The sequence below is a fragment of the Carlito syrichta genome, unplaced genomic scaffold (assembly GCF_000164805.1).
Source record: "Carlito syrichta isolate Samal-C Ts95f unplaced genomic scaffold, Tarsius_syrichta-2.0.1 Scaffold306483, whole genome shotgun sequence".
Classification (NCBI taxonomy): Eukaryota; Metazoa; Chordata; class Mammalia; order Primates; family Tarsiidae; genus Carlito; species Carlito syrichta.
This window is the reverse complement of record NW_007250579.1, coordinates 2,955-19,747: the sequence shown is the minus strand read 5'-3', so window position 1 is coordinate 19,747 and position 16,793 is coordinate 2,955. Positions and strand designations below refer to the sequence as shown.

General features: G+C 38.2%; 1 long non-coding RNA gene across 1 annotated transcript; it reads right to left on the bottom strand.

The window, feature by feature from the left end:
- Positions 1-3,697: 3,697 nt before the first annotated feature.
- Positions 3,698-12,124, bottom strand: LOC103265350. Its single transcript, XR_504629.2, has 3 exons — positions 11,999-12,124; positions 11,595-11,676; positions 3,698-4,005 (listed from the first exon to the last, which is right to left on the bottom strand). It is a non-coding gene; the product is annotated as an uncharacterized LOC103265350 (long non-coding RNA).
- Between the last annotated feature and the right edge of the window lie 4,669 nt (positions 12,125-16,793).

Here is a 16,793-nt window from a genome sequence, read left to right as displayed (position 1 = left end):
CAAAAAAAAAAAAAAAAAAAAGTATTAACCCTTTGCACCTGGACACATCTTGAAGGTCACCTACTAACAACTCAACCATACTTTTTAACGGAAAAGTAGAAAAAGAATCACTTCATATTAAATGGTACAGTGTTGGAAGCAATTATTTTATTGTAATGCTATTTGGCTTATAATGGAATTTTGGACATTGAGGAACTTATTTATGACCAAAAAATAAAAATAAAAATTTTATTTATTTATTTTGAGTTGGAGTCTCACTCCCTCGCCCAGGCTGGAGTGCAGTGGCACACTCACAGCCTACCCCAGCGTCAACCTGCTGGAATCCTGCGATTCTTCCACCTCAGCCTTCCAAGCAGCCGGAACTACAGGTGTGCGCTAGCACACCCGGCTAATTTTTTGATTTATTGTAGAGACGAGGACTCACCAAGTTGCCTGTACTGGTCTCAAACCTGCGGGCCTCAGGCAATCTACTTGCCTCGGCCTCCCAAAGTGCTGGGATTACAGGCTGAGCCACCGAGCCTGGCCAAAATTTTATGTCTTATATTTTTCTAATGGCAGTAACATGTGAAACAGTCACAGCCATGCATTGTAGGTTCATTGATATATGTTGTACATTAGGAATGTATTTGATGCCTTCCACCTGCTGTTTTTCTATTCTAGCAGACAATGCAATCTCGGTTTCTTCCTCCCACATTAATAATATGTAATTTATTGCTGAGTCTGTTGTTCAAAGAAAATGTAAAAGGACGCACTCATGATTCCTGAAAACCACTTCTGAACTGATCAATCATATCTCAGTGTATCCCATCTCTTTATTTGCTTTTTCATGCAATTTGAATGAAAAATTTCAAGGAAACATACATTTGTTTAAAAGTTGTGCTTGCATAAGTTTGTCCTGTATAATCACCAGCAATCTCTTTATGTCCCCTGAGAGGGGACATCTAAGTGGTTTGTTAGATTTACAGTGTTCCCTCGACGGGGGGGACATCCGAGTGCAAAGAACTAATATATATATTTTTGCATTATTTGCTAAAAAAAAATACAAGTAAAGACATGCTCAATTTTACATAAAAAAGAAAAGCCTGCTGTATAAATTGAATGTGTATAAAATGAACAAATGGCATATGTATTGATCCGTTCTCCTTACTGAGTTCCCTATTCGGGTTAATGCTGTCACCATCATTCCAGCCACACAAGAATCACTGAAGTCTTCACTCCTCCCGACACCATCCACACCCAGGCATTCACCAGGTCCCAAACGTTCTACGGTCATTCTACCTGAGGCCTCCACTGGGAGGGTGCAGGATGGAATGGGAGAGGTCAGGAGTCCAAGACAGAGTTGGCTCCACTACCACCGCTCGTTACTATGTTGCCTTGAGCAAATGACTCTACCTCATCTACAAATAGACACACCACAATCAAGTTTGAAGATGTGGTCAAAATCCATCAAGATAACATATGTGAAGTACTGGCCATACCACGCTTGCCACCAAATGCACGGTCAATGTTAGCACTCAAAAGAACACCACCTGTCTTCTTCCCCTCCGTCCCTGCCTGAGGCCAATCTTCACCTGTTAGTCTTCTAGTCCTTTAGTCTTCACCTGCTCTATGACAACTATCTTCTAGTCTTTCTGCCCTCTGGACACTGCTGACAAGGCTCACTTTCTAAAATACAAATGAACCAAGTAATTTCCCTGTTTAAATCCTGCCTCTGGCTCCCAACTACCTACTACCTATAGTTCCAACTCCTTAGCATGACTTATGAGGCCTAGCTCAACCTGCCTTTCTGGCCTTATCTTTCTCCACAGTTCCCTGTACTTTACACTCCAGTACCAATGCTTCTCGACTTGTGATTGGATTCGTCCCAATAAACCCACCATAGGCTGAAACTATTATGAGTCAAAGAGGTATTTAATACACCTAACCTACCGAACATCATACCTTAGTCTAGTCTACCTTACATGTGCTGCTCAGAACACTGATTTTAGCTACAATTAGGCAAAACCATCTAACATGAAGACTATTACAAAGTGTTAAATATCTCTTATAATTCATTGACTACTGCACTGAAAGTAAAAACAGAATGATTGCATGGGTACTCAAAGATACTTTCAAAGTACCAAATTCGTATCACTTTTCTCACCATTAAAAGGTGGAAAAATCACAGGTTGAAGCATCGTAAGTTGGGGACAATGAAACGTGTGCTTTCTACTGAATCTCAAGCTCTTTCACGGTGCTTTGCCTTTGTGTAGGCTATTCCCTCTTCCAGAAAGCCTTTCCCTTCTTTTCTTCTAAGCAAAAATTTCTATTCAATCTTCCAAGACACAGCCCAACTGGTACTTATTTTAAAAATTAAAATAAATAAATAAATAAAACCCACACAGAATTAATTACCCTGTCAACAATGCTCCCATAACAGTTTTTACTGCTATTCTTAAAACCACTAGGCCGGGTTTGGTGGCTCAGCCTATAATCCCAGCACCTTGGAAAGCCAAGGCAAGTGGATTGCCTAAGCTCGTGGATTTGAGACCAGCCCGGGCAACTTGGTGAGACCTCGTCTCTACAATAAATGAAAAATTAGCCAGACATGGTAGCGCTCACCTGTAGTTCCGGCTACTTAGAAGGCTAAGTTGGAAAGTTCGCCAGAGTCTAGCAGGTCAACACTGGAGTGGCCGTGAGTGTGTCACTGCACTCCAGCCTGGGTGACAGAGTGAGACTCCAATTCAACAAACAAAACTAAAATCCACTTACTTGAACTCTAACTTTCTCCACTCACTGAGGCAAAAACTCTATCTTATTTTTTTCTTTATTAACTCCCAGAAACCTAGGTCATCTGTGTTTTCAGCACTTTAATGAATAAAATAAATAGAATTTTTGTTTTAAAGAGGATTCTATTAACTCTTTCAACAAAGAAAAGCATCTTCTAATCATGTTAATCAGACTTCCAAGGTTTTTTGTTGCTGTTGTTTTATTGGGTTTTTTTGTTTGTGCATTTGTTTTAAGTTATGTGCTACTACAATGAAACCAGTTTGCCCTACTGGCAACTTCAAGGGTTTATGGGGTAGTTCAAGAGCCAGCTAACCTCTCTAGTTCTAATTAAACACAAGCCGGCTGACAGACCCTTTGAAACTACTCTTCCTCTGGTGCTGGTTGTCAACCATTATCAGGAACCAAAAGTATTATACATTATTTTGAAAGAATGTATCTTCCAGGATGTAGACTTGTTCTCAACCAACAATTTTCTTCCAGAAGTGCAAACATCCTGCTACCTCCTCTCTCCAAATAAGTAAGTTTGATTCTATTATAGTTTGCTCTTGAAGACAGAAAACACAGTTCAGAAAAGAAAAACAAAATTCAGCAAGGTTATCTGTATAGGCTGAGATACTAAAAAAATAATAATAATAAAATAACCCTCTTGTAACATAAAACCTCCCTAAAGTACACACAATTCAATTTCATGTATGGTGGTGTGTATCACACACTCCCTGAGCTAAAAGGCAGCACTGACAGAAGAAACTCAAAATCTCAGGTAGCCAGAGATGGTAACAGTTGCTCTCATTAGAACTATGGAAAAGTTACAAACTAAACATTATGTCCTTAGTCTTACCATCTTTTTAAAGAATTCAACATGCAAGTCACCAAAATAGTTCCTAATTTTAGAACATGCGTTATGATTTAAGAACCAATATTCCAAAGATGATTTTAATAACAATTTATTTCACTTAAAAAAGTAAGTGTTTTTCTCATGTCATTTTACAACAAGAAGGAGAAAAGAAGAGGCTTACAGAGAAAGAAATCGCCAGATTTCAGCTCAAATACTAGAACCTGGGATTAATTTTTTTTAAGATTTGTTTGTCAATTTCAAAAACTCAGTAGTGGAATAAAGAGCTTAATACAGGTATGCAAAACGGAAGCCCCTGAGACATTTTCACCAGGATGAAATGGGATTAGCTTTGTAGTTCTTATAATCTTCTTCACAGAAGAATGCAATTTCAGTTTCACTGGCTGAAAGAAAAACAGAAATGAAAAAAAGATTTTAATGTAAAACTAAATTTTAAACAAATGTGGAAATCCATATTACCTGAATTCGGTATTTTAGAATAGCTTCAGATGCCTAAAGTGAAAACGATGAGTTATTTGCCAGATTGCACAATATATTTTACCAAATCAACAAGAAATTAAAGGTGCAGTTATAAGAATCTACAACTTAGATAATTTAAAAGTAGAAAGAAAAATAACCCCCCAAAATTAAAATCAAGCATTAACACAAGAATCCGGTTTTCAGGAAATTATAAAATCACTCATTTATGGTTCTCTTTAAAGTCCTAGGAAATAACAAACCTTGATTTTTTTTTTTTTTTTTCAAATATGCTACTCAGTTACTGAAGGAGGGGGAGGGGAAACTTTTTTCCCCCCTGAAATTAGCCTGTAGGTATAATAATTTAATACTTAGAGGATCAGTAGAATATTTTACAGATCACTTTACATTCTCCCTCATGACCCATCAAAATATGTGTCTGAAGAAGTTAATTTTTTGCCCTGCCTATGATTAATTCATGAGGCTTCAACAATATGCAAAGCGAAAGACACAAATTGGCTTCTACCTCAATACCTTCAAATACCTCTAATTATTCACAGGGGAGGTGGCACAGCTAAAGGACCCGAAGGTTCAGAGCAGTCACAATTCTTTCAACCTAGCAGGTCAAGGACTGCGTCTTCTAAAACAATAAGTCAGCAACATTATTAATTCAGACTGGAGACAAATCTGATGGAAAGCCTTCCAATTATTAAACATGCAATTCTTTAAGGTGTTGTGCCAACAAGTTCCACATTCATTTTTTAAATTAAACCAGAAGTTAATACAGTCTGCTTGGCTTTTACAGAAAGAGCAAAAGGGCCTTCAAAATCTCCACAAGAAAACAGACAAGATTATTTGTAATGAATACTGAGCACTCAATTAACATAGACTCTAAAAACAGACAAGTAAAACTCTTCAAGTCAAATAAATACGATAATAAGAAAGAGTGCCAAGGATTACCACTGGTCTCTTAGTTTACAACTCTCATCTCATCATTAGAATTTATCACAAAAGAATGAAATTAAAGAGATTATCATGCCTTTTCATTAAAAATGTTTTTGCTGTTCTTAAGATTATCAAATCTAATGTCTTTCAATCATGAGCTACCCATGCTAATTACAGAAAATAAACAAGTGTTGAAAGAAGACAATAAAACCACCTAAAGTCTCAGATCATCATTCCAGTCCTATACCATATCTTCAAGATTCCATTTAATCTGAGCGAATGAAAATCAGACTGCAAACTCTCACCCCAAGGAGCCTGCAGAGGACACAGCAGAGAGAAACTGGGAACCGATGGGGAAACGCTGTGAACAGATGCACCCTGGGTCAACAGTAAGTCAATGTACAGTTAAATCTTACAAGAAAACAGCATTAAAAAGAATGAGTGTTAAAAAATAAAAGTAAAAAAAGGAAGAGGGGGCTTCAAAAAATTCAATACCCAAAGATGAGATATTTGGAAATCTATCCTTTACACAAAAAACTCCTGGGTTTTCCTTTCTTGAAGGGAAGCATGCCCACAGGGAGACTTACATCATGGGCAAGTGATTCTAATCAACCTTCTAATGGAGAACGAGCAAAAGACATCCTGTTCCTAATCATCACAGAGTGAGGCTTTTTCTGCGATGTGCTATTTACATACAGAACCTCACACAGTGCTTTGCTCACACAGCACTTCACTCAATCCACGCTAACTGTAATTACAATTTTCACTTACGGCCGCTGACATTTATCTGCACCCCTTTTGAGAAAATAATACGTCGTGCAGCTCTCCAGACAGCAATAACAGGTTCAGAAGAAGAGGATGGAAAGCAAGGACTGACAAAGCAGTTGTATTCTGACACACAGGTTCTCGTGGGTCTAATTAACTTATCGATCGATTCATTATTTACATAGGTATTTATGCCATCTCTCATAATATAGGCTCAAAACGAGATAATCTAGGGTAAAGATTTCATTTTCAGATGATTGCAGTTTTTTTTTCAGAAGAACTAGTTGATAAATGGGTTAAACTCAAATACTTCATATTGATAAAATGCTTTACTCTACACATTGGAAAACACACTAATTAAAAGTAATTCTGAACATTAAAAAGTAAACATATGATGGATTTTAAACTTTAGCAGTACTGTCCTTAAACAGAAGAAGACTACAACACCTCTTAAAAATCTGTAAAACTCTGTTCAAAATGTCTGAATGATTTCAGAGACTTAATCTGCGAATTTATTTGCCAATTTAAGTTCAGTCATAGATGATTTTTCAGGCCCCCACATCATTACTCTTTCCACCATTCTCCCTTAAATTCCTGCTTTCCAAATACTATTTAAAATGGCTCCTTAAAAATGGCTGGGGATGAACCCTCAGGAAGTCTACCGTGTGCTGGTCCCCTAAGGGCACCTGATTTTAAATTAAATGTGCTGCAGGCGGCAGTGCAGTCAGGTGCAGAGTGCCTTGGCATGGGAATCTGAAATGAATGTGCAATCTAAAAATCCAATAAATACATCGCCACTTCATCCCTTTGTCTTACTATCAAACGATATCAAGAACTCTCCAAATACATTTGTAGGATCATTTTAATACATCCAAGTTTAATGAAATGAACATGAGCCAGGGCATTCAAACTTTGGATATAAAATTAATAATTTTTAAAACGCTTCCCAACAGGTCAGACATGCACAGACACACACACACACACACACACACACACACACACACACAACTTTAAAAGGAAAATAATGATGATTTTAAATGATAAAAAGTAAGATCAATTTTAACTGTAAAATCCCAAGAAAAATTAAACGTAATGTATTTAAATACTTCAACTAATTTATCTCTATAACTCATCATCAGCGATGATTCATCAACCTACTTTCAAAGTCCCTGGCCTCTGCTGTCTGGGAAAGGGAAACTAAGACAAGTGCACTGACTTTGTGGGACAGACAATCCATGATCAGGCTGCCAAGTGACTATAACTGCAGATCGTTGACCAAAAAAATGCATGAAGCGTAAGTTGTGGCTTCTGTGGCAGTCTGAGACCAAAAGGACAAAGCTTTCCCCTTCCTCCTGCTCTAGGAGCATAGCCTATCCTTCCAAATTTCACAAAATCCTGATCTACAAATCATTCACAGCTGTGCTCACAGCCGCGTTATAGTTCCAAGTTTTTGCCAAAGGAGGCCAACAATTCAACAAAGAGGCCCCACCTGCTGTGCTTTTTATTTTATTGCTTGCTTCAAATATCTGTTTTGGATCAGCTGGCAGAGATTTCGAACTACAGTTGGAAGAAAACAGCGAAAAATAAAATAAAATAAAATCTAACCTCTGATAGACTGGACACATGCCTGAAATTTCCACAACAACGAGGGGGGAATAAAAAGGGAAGAACACTCTGCGGAGCTCCGTTCTGATTCCCTGTTCTGGAATCTCCCAGTTCCCTGGGTCTACCACCCATGTTACCCAGGAACCAGACTGTACCACCATTTCGATGTAAACTTGAAGAATGGCCATGGTGATGCGAGCCAAAGAAGAAAACACGCATGCCCTAAGATATTACTGTTCAAAAAAAAGGAGGGGAAAGGCACCCACACCTTAAGGAGACACAAATCAAACACGATCCTGATAAAGAAGCGGGAGCCAAAGAATCCTAAGATATTAGCTACACGTCTGAAATGACAAAAAGGGACAAGGCATGGGTTCTGGTTGGGGGCAGACCAAAGGGCCACACAAAATGAAAACAAACCACAAGGGGGTTTTGGAATTATTACAGGCACTGGTTTGACGAGAATGCTTCCCTCAGATAATCACTTACAGTTTGGTCCAATGTATCTTGTTTTAAAGCATTTCCAATAAAACACAACCGGCTTTGGAAGCATTTCCCTACCACAATCTCTCTCTTATTAAATCAGGACAGATTCGAAGATAATGGTGGAATGTAAATGAAAGAGAAAATATCACTAGTAATAATAATGATGATAATAATAATAATAACATGCAAATGTATTACTTAGGAGAATTAGTCCACAAGACTACAAGGTAAAAATATATGTATTTAAATTATAAGTAATACTTCTGTGTAAAAGCCTCCTCTTTCGCCCACAAAGCAAATCTTTTTAATATGTATTTTAGTACTAAGTCCACAAGCAAAAACTTCCACTGACGTCAGGTGTAGAATATACAATAGGGATCTGCAGTGCAGATAAAGGGCCAGGATGAACTGGAGAATTTCTCTGTGAGAAAAGAAATCTTCAGACAAGTTTTTTCTCCTAATTTCCCCACTCGCAGCCTTTCTTTTCCTTTCATGACTCCTGCAGAAAAGTCCTAATGATAAATTTGTTACACTGGCATTATTCCCATGGCAACTGGCTGTGATAGCAGACTGACAGCTCTACGGCAAGATCAAGTGGTGAAAAGGAAGACAGAGATGACTTTGAATTTTTCTCTTAAGAACCTAACCAGACACAGCACTGAGGGAGGGGAAATTCCCTAGAAAAATCGCATACTTCAGGTATCATTTTTACAACTAGACTCTCAGAGATTTTTGTTGCTCTCCGGGGACCCCTATCACTTTCCCCAGGTAGAACCTCGGCTTGTCCCCTGGAGCACAGCAACACTGCTCTAGACGGCAAGAGGAAATTGCTCCTTGCAGGGACCCAGGTAGTCCTGTGCCCACGGCTGCTGGCTGGCCAGGGTCAGGCGGGCAGTTTGGAGTCCTCACCCCACCCTAAAACCAGTGAGAAGTCAGGAAAAGGATTGACTCTGATCCAAGACCTATGGCCGTAAAACAAGAATTTTAAAAAGAGGGATTTGAGTCTCACTTTTATAGTTGGTTGCATTAAATAAGGCAGTCTGGAATTAATGACAATGAGACCAACAACTCAACGTTTTAGTAAAGTCAAAATATTTGCCAACTGCCTTCTCCAGGAGAGCTTCCAAATAAAACAGGTGTTTTTCTGGAGCCTTTTACATGCATTATTCCAGATGTCTTCATTATTTTACATAATCCTTATGACAGCGTTCTGAAATAGGTTTCATTATTCCCATTTTTACGGGACACAAAATAGAATTTCAGAGAGGCTAAGTAGCTTACAGAAGGTCACAAAGCAAGTAAAATGTGCAGCCTTCATTCAAACCGATTTCCCCTAACTTTAAGAGTTTATTCTTTAAAAAAAATAAAAAAGAAATTGGTTCCTTAATTACAAGGAACACAAGTAAACTGTAGGAAATTTTTTAAATCACAAGAAGAACAATTAGATAATACAGAGAGGAAAGGAAAATATCCATTACTGACAATACCACCATCCGGAGAAACCATCTCTACAATTTTTTGGCATATGATCTTTTCTCCATACACACATATACACATGTAAATATATACATTTTTAAACAATAATGGAATCACACAACATATTCTATTTCCATCCAATAAATAAAGCTCTACATCAGTGATTCACAAACAGGGAAAGATATCCCTCTGAAGACATCCCTGTTGGCTTAGTAATAAATATGACAGAAAGTTAAGCTTGAGAAAGTCTTACTGGCTAAATGAACCTACACAAAACTAGAGGCAATATTTATTCCCAACAATGGTACAAGAGAGTATCCATTCTCCTACACCATGAACTCTCTTGGATACTATCACTTTTTTTCATGTCTGCTAATTTCATAATAATTGATGCTCACCTAAGGTCACTCAGACATAAGAGGCAGAATCAGGTCTTGAACCCAAGCGCTCTGGCTCTGGACTCTAATTCTTAACCACTAGATTCCACATAAAAGAGTATCTATTTTAATGTGCATTTCTCTCAATATTGATAGAGTAGCACTATTTTTCATGTTAGCTACTTCTATCAGCAGAATTTCTTTATCTTTCTCATGCTAATTGTAAGAGCACTTTATAAAGTCAGACTAATAACTTTTTATCTGTTGTACATCCTGTAAATAATTCTTCATAGTTTATTGCTTCTCCCTTAACTTTGTTTACAGTTTTTGGTTTTTATGTGGTCAAATCTATCACTCCTCCCCCTTTGTGGGTTCTGCCTTTAGGGTCCTGCTTAGAAAGCTCTCCTCCTCCAGATTATGAAATTATTGAACTATATTTTCTTTTCTAAAAATTTTACTTTATAACATTTAATCCATCTGCAATGCATTTCGTAATAAAGATGGACATAAAAATTTGAATTTTACTTTCCTGAACGCTTTGGCAATGGACTTGATATAATTTTCTGGTTAACTCATTCTTTCCCCACTTATTTGAGATGCCAACTTTATCGTTGTGTAAAATTTTACTTTTCTTTTTAGTTTGTTTTTGGATTTTCCCTGCTTTTCCATGGAACTGTCTGTCAATTCCCTCATTAATGTCAGTCCGCAATATTCATTATTACTTTACACTTTAGCAACAAGAAAAGCTACCTTCTAGGTACCATGTGCCTTAATAACACAGATGCACTTGCCACGATAATATAATAGTGTTTGAAGAAGCAAGTGCCAACCTAAAAATTGTTTTTCAAATTAACAACAATCAACCTTATGTATTCACAATATGGAAAGACCGACTCTAGCAAATACTGTAGACTTCAACACAGAAAACAAGTATAAGATTTCACAGCATATTATTTAAGCTCCTATTTAAATCAGAGCATCTATGTCAGGGATTCGCCTTAGTCATGAGTCACTCAAAAGTCAATTCCTGACAATTGTGATTCAAGTAATTCAATAGAACACCCATCAAAAAAAATAAGGCCTCCCAGTGTGGACCTCACTTACTGTGTTCCTTAAGCAGTGTGTATAAGTTATTAGGAAGTGTGATTTGTGACACTCCATCACAGTCACCAACCACAGAGATGTGTCAAAGGCACAATGTCTTCAACTGCTCAGACCTCTCTGATAATCTTCAATCCTTCTATTGCCAGGTCATCTTTAGGTGTACAGATAAGTAGAATAACAGTGACACCTAATGGTCACAAAACATTTCACATAACATTTCTTTAAAATAGAACTACATGCACATTCTGGTTCTAAAGGCCAAATTGGGTAATTTTTTAGCTGCGCACACCAGCCTCCTATTTTAATTCCATGTCTTGGTGGGCCCTGAGTGATTTGGAAGACTATCAGAAACCACACTGCACATTATACAAACAACAGCTCATTTCATTATTCCTCATTAGTTCTACCATGTCCATTTCTCTCAAACCATCAGCTTAATGATGGTAAGAGTAAGTGGACAAGGTATTAATAACCTGTCAATCACTTTAAATGACTCTCAGCAGAATTCTGAGCAGACCTTCTGGAAAGAACTATTTGCATTCTGAACATTTGGAGAGCAGACATCAACTGCCCTTGGTCAAGTGATCAGAATGCACATCATTCTCATCCTCCTTCTCTGAAGAGCTCATCGCACAGTGTACAGAACTCTAAAGGAAGCACTGACTTTGCAGTGAGCTTTCCAAACACAATCAGCCAGGCCTACTCAGGGGCCAGGAAAGTGAGTGATCCCTCCAGCGACACAAGGGCCCCTTCCTCACCGATTCCAGCTGCCTTCAGAGTGCTGTCTTCTTTTAGCAGGTATCTGTCGTCATCTTCCAAACTCAACACAAGTTCATTTGTCTAAAAAGAAAGAAAATCTGCATTTTATTAGTACTTCCATGGATTTCATATTTGGTACAAAGACACAGAGTTGTTACTCTGAGTCACAGCAATAATCTAAGTCACAGTCTACTCCCACTTCCACGATGAGGGAAGGGGGCAGATAGAGAGTGATACCTACTAAGAGCACACGCTGTGTAAAGCACTGGAGGGACAGTGCTGTCGTATGTGCTTTGGCGTCAGTTCTAGATTCAAATCACCAGTACCCAGTTGTGTTCTCAATAAACTACATAATCTCTCATGGACTCAGTTTCTTCAACTGTAGAAAAAGGGCAGAGAGTACCTCTTCCTCATCGTCCTGTGTTAAGGAAGACATGAGATGAAGCATATAAACTCTCAGCAAAGTGTCGGCCACACAGCAAGCACTCCCTGTTAGCTGTCACTGTCTAGCTGTAGCATCGTCTTTCCATGTCATCCTTACAATCACCTGGGAGGGATCAGAAGGGTTAAGAAAGAGGCTCTGGGAACATGGCCAGGCGGGGATGGAACTAAGGTACAAGCTCTGACAGTTCTGACTTCTGAGAGAAGCCAGTTTATTTCCAATGACCAAAAGTCCACCAATATAAAAACCTTGCCCCAGCTAATATCATTTGGTTTCATTTCATGTCAAAGTAACTGGAATATTTTTCTATGAGATTTGGGGTGAGGATAATGAGGGTGCACGCCAATGATATTTACAAATCCAGTTAGACTTCATAAATATTGGGGAAAATTTAGAGTTGATATGTGCCCCTAAATAGAACATAGAAGTAACCACTAGTTGGGTACACAGTACCACTTGTCAACCAGAATGCAGCTGTTCAGCAATGTATTCTGTTTCTAGAATATGACAGACAGACAGTGTCAACAGAAAGGCCTCTCGGCAGCCAAAACAAAGCCTCAGAAGCCGTAAGCCACAGTCCAGGGTTCCCAGACTCCATTAACTGGAGAGCACAGGAGTTTGAACTACAGAACGCAGATCAAATGGAAACAAAACAAAACAACTTTACTTTAAAAAGTCATTTTACATGCCGAAAGGAAAAAAACAAACAATGGTCTTTTGACCATTAAAAAGTGGTCAAAAGACATGAACAGATACTTCTCAAAAGAAGATATATGGGCAGTTAACAGACACATGAAACACAGACACATCATCATCAGAGAAATGCAAATCAAAACCACACTGAGATATACCTAACACCAGTAAGAATGGCCATCATTAATAAAACAAGCAACAACAGATTCTGGTGAGGATGTGGAGAAAAAGGAACGCTTCTATTCTACTGGTGAGAATGCAAACTAGTGCAACCTCTTTGGAAGACAGTGTGGCGATTTCTAAAAGAACTAGAAATTGACCTTCCATATGACCCTGCAATCCTCCTACTTGGAATATACCTGAAAGAACTCAAAGCATTCTACAAAAAGATACCTGCACACGTATGTTTACTGCAGCACTATTCACAATAGCAAAAACATGGAACCAATCATGCTACCCATAGAAACTGGACCAGATAAAAAAAAAATGCGGTCCATATACACCATGAAATATTACATAGGCATAAAGAAAGACAAATATAAGGACTTTGCAGCAACTTGGATAGATTCAGAGTCAATAATACTCAGTGATCTACCACAGAAACAAAGAACAGAGTACCACATGTTCTCACTCATAAGTGGACCCGAACACTTACCATAATATTATAAGAAAGGGATTGGCGACCAGGCTTGGTGGCTCAGCCTGTAATCCCAGCACTTTGTTAGGCCAAGGAGAGTGGATTGCCTGAGCCCAAAGGTTGGAGACCAGCCCAGGCAACTTGGCAAGACCTCATCTCTACAATAAATAAAATTTTTAAAATTAGCTGGGTGTGGTAGCATGCACCTGTAATTCCAGCTACTTGGAAGGCTGAGGTGGAAGGATCACCTGAGCTCAGCAGGTCGACACTGGGGTGGCCATGTGCATGCCATTGCACTCCAGCCTGGGCAACAGAGTGAGACTCCAACTCAAAAAAACAAACAAACAAAAAAAAAAAACAGAAAGAAAGGGATTGGCAGTAGTGGGATACTGCCAGGTTTGGGGTGATGGGCACACAACATCAATAAGGGTACCTGATCTCAAACCAGGCAAAGTGGGGACCAAAGGGAGGCCCAAACTTTACCTATACGTTGTCCACTTGTATACCTGATCCTGAATTGTACTCCACATCTTTAAAATAAAATAAAACTTAAACATAAAATAAAAACAAAAAATGTTTTAAAAAGTTACTTTGGAACAGCTAATACATACTCCTGATACAAAATTCTTCAAGCACATGTAGATAGAAAGTGAAAAGTAAGTTTCCTCCCAAACCCTATCCACCAGCTACCTAGTTACCCTCCAGAGAACTTGTGCTGATTCTCATGCATTCTTCTAGAGATTGTCCCTGTACATGTCACACAGGTGGGTTATGTCTATAAACCTTTCCACACAAAATATTGAAATATAGCTTAAAGTCAGTCTCCATCAGGTAAGAGCTGCCTCATAATTTATCAAGGCTGTGGCACCTTCCACTGAAGGTACACACACACCACACACATCCACTCAGTTCGCACTGATGGACATTTAGACTGCTTCCAATCTCTAGCTACCATAAATAATCCTACAATGAATACAGTATCCTTGTACATTACCATATTGCATATGTACAAGTTTTATCTGTAAGATAAATTCCTAGAAGCAGAACTGTTGGGTAAGAGAGTTATGTGTGACTTTTATTTTGACACGTTGCCAAGTAACTCTCCCAAAAAGCAGTACCAATTTATACCTTCTCTACCAATCACTGAGACTACCTGTTCCCACACCCCCATAACAGTGTGTAATCAAAACCTTCTTCCCATCTTTATCAATCTACATCTGTCAGATTGATAAAGTGGGAACTGAGTGGTTGTGTGTGGTGTGCGTGTCCCTTCAGTGGAAGATGCCACAGCCTTGACTTGTTTGTGGCTTACGTGTAGTCTTAATTTGTATTTTTGTATCAGTAAAGTTGTGAATAGTTTGATTTTTCATGGAACTGTAGGCTAATTTATCCAATAGAGTTGTGGAATATCTTCACGCATTAAGGAAATTAGGCCTTTTGTATAAGTTAGAAAATTTTCTTCCACTTTTCATTTGTTCCTTGATTTTTCTTAATGTTTTCTTAAATAGAAGGTGCTAGATGAACTTCTATTGAATAAATAAGCTATTTAGTAAATAAGTAAAATGTATTAGTGTTTAAAAGTTTTCTGTCATACTTAGTCCTTTTCCATTCCAGGATTATTTTTTAAATTCCATGTTTTCTTCAAATATTTTTATGAATTCCATTTTCAAGCTTTTCATTGTGGAGAATTTCAAACATACATTACATAGTGTATAGTGTAATTAACCCATTGTCCCATACCCATGACCCAAATTGAACAACTTAATAAGTCTTGTTCAATCTGTTTTATCTCTATCCTCTTCTAGGGTTTAATTTTTACATTTAAGTCATCAATCCAATGGGTGTTTTTTTGGCATAAAGAAAAAGATATGGATTCAATTTAACTGGTTTTTAGATGTCTACACAATTGTCCCAATACCATTTGTTAAAACCTCCATCCTTCCTCCATGGATTTGAAATGCCACACTTATTATACACTGAATTCCCATATATATTTGGGTCTATCTTTAGACTTTTAATTCTGTGCCATTAAACTACCAGTTCATGTGACAGTACTACACTATTCTAACTACTATAGATTTATAATATATTCATATATGTTGGAGCTAGTCACTCTTATTTCTCCCCTTTTTAGAAGTCTCCTGACTATTCTTATTTGTTTTTTTACATACTAATTGATAATCATTTTTAGATTACAAATATATACAACTATTGACAGTATTTTACTGGGGTGGCATTAAGTTTGTAAATTAAGTGAGAACTGACACCTCATGCTGTTACATCTTCCTATCCAAAATAATCTAAGCATTCCTATTGAAGTCTAATTTTGAATCCCTCATAACAGGTTTTATTTTTTCATTAAGTTGTAGCAGAATTTCACATGGTAAAACACACAGATTGTAAGAAGAGCCTACTTCAATGCATCTGGACAATTAATCCCCGAGTTTAGATTCACAGTTTCAAGTGTGTGTGTGTTAAGGCGTAGGGAAGGACAGCAGCATTTTAAAGTGTTCTCCTAAAAGAATTTGAGAGCCGGGCTAGGTGGCCTGTAATCCCGTGCCTTTAAGAGGCTGAGGTGAGTGGATTGCCTGAGCTCGTGGGTTCGAGACCCGCCTGGGCAGCGAGACCTCATCTCCACAATAAATCAAAAAATCAGCCAGGTGTGATAGCGCATGCCTGTAATTCCAGCTACTTGGAAGGCTGAGGCGGAAGAATCGCCAGAGCCCAGCAGGTCGAGGCTGCGGTGGCCGGGAGCAGCCACTGCACTCCAGTCTGGGCGACAGAGTGAGATTCCAACTCAAAAAAAAAAAAAAAAAAAACTTGCACATTTCTTATAAAGTTTATTCTGGAGTCTGACTTCTTCCTGTTATATACAAGAACAGCTGTCTGTTTTCTAAACTCACAAACTATAAGATAGAAATTAAAGCTTTTACTTTAAAGCTTTTAAACAGAAATTATTCTGACTTTACAAACAGACAACTGATTACAACCCATAACACACACACACACACACACACACACTTTTTTGTTAATAACCACAGTCGTGGAGATGGGGCAAGATGGCGACGGCATAGGTGAACTGGTGAGATTCTCTGAACGGACCAAGACTGCAAACTGCTGAATAGACAGACTGTAAAGCAGAGGGAAAAGTGAACAAAACCAGAAGACCCTCATAAGGAAGAACAGGTCATTGCAGAAGAGAAATAAAAGCAACCCCACCTTCCCTCAAAAACAGAATTGAAGAGGGAGAGACAAAGGGGTAAAGGGAGAAAAATCTACAGAAATGAAAAAAAACCAAAAGAAGTGTATGGGTCTCTCCCAGACGCCTGGGAGAGCAGACACTGAGAAAATTGACTTTGGAATACAAACAATGAAAAGTCCCCAGAATGAAGGGTCTCAAAATGCAAATGTAGATATCAAAACAAT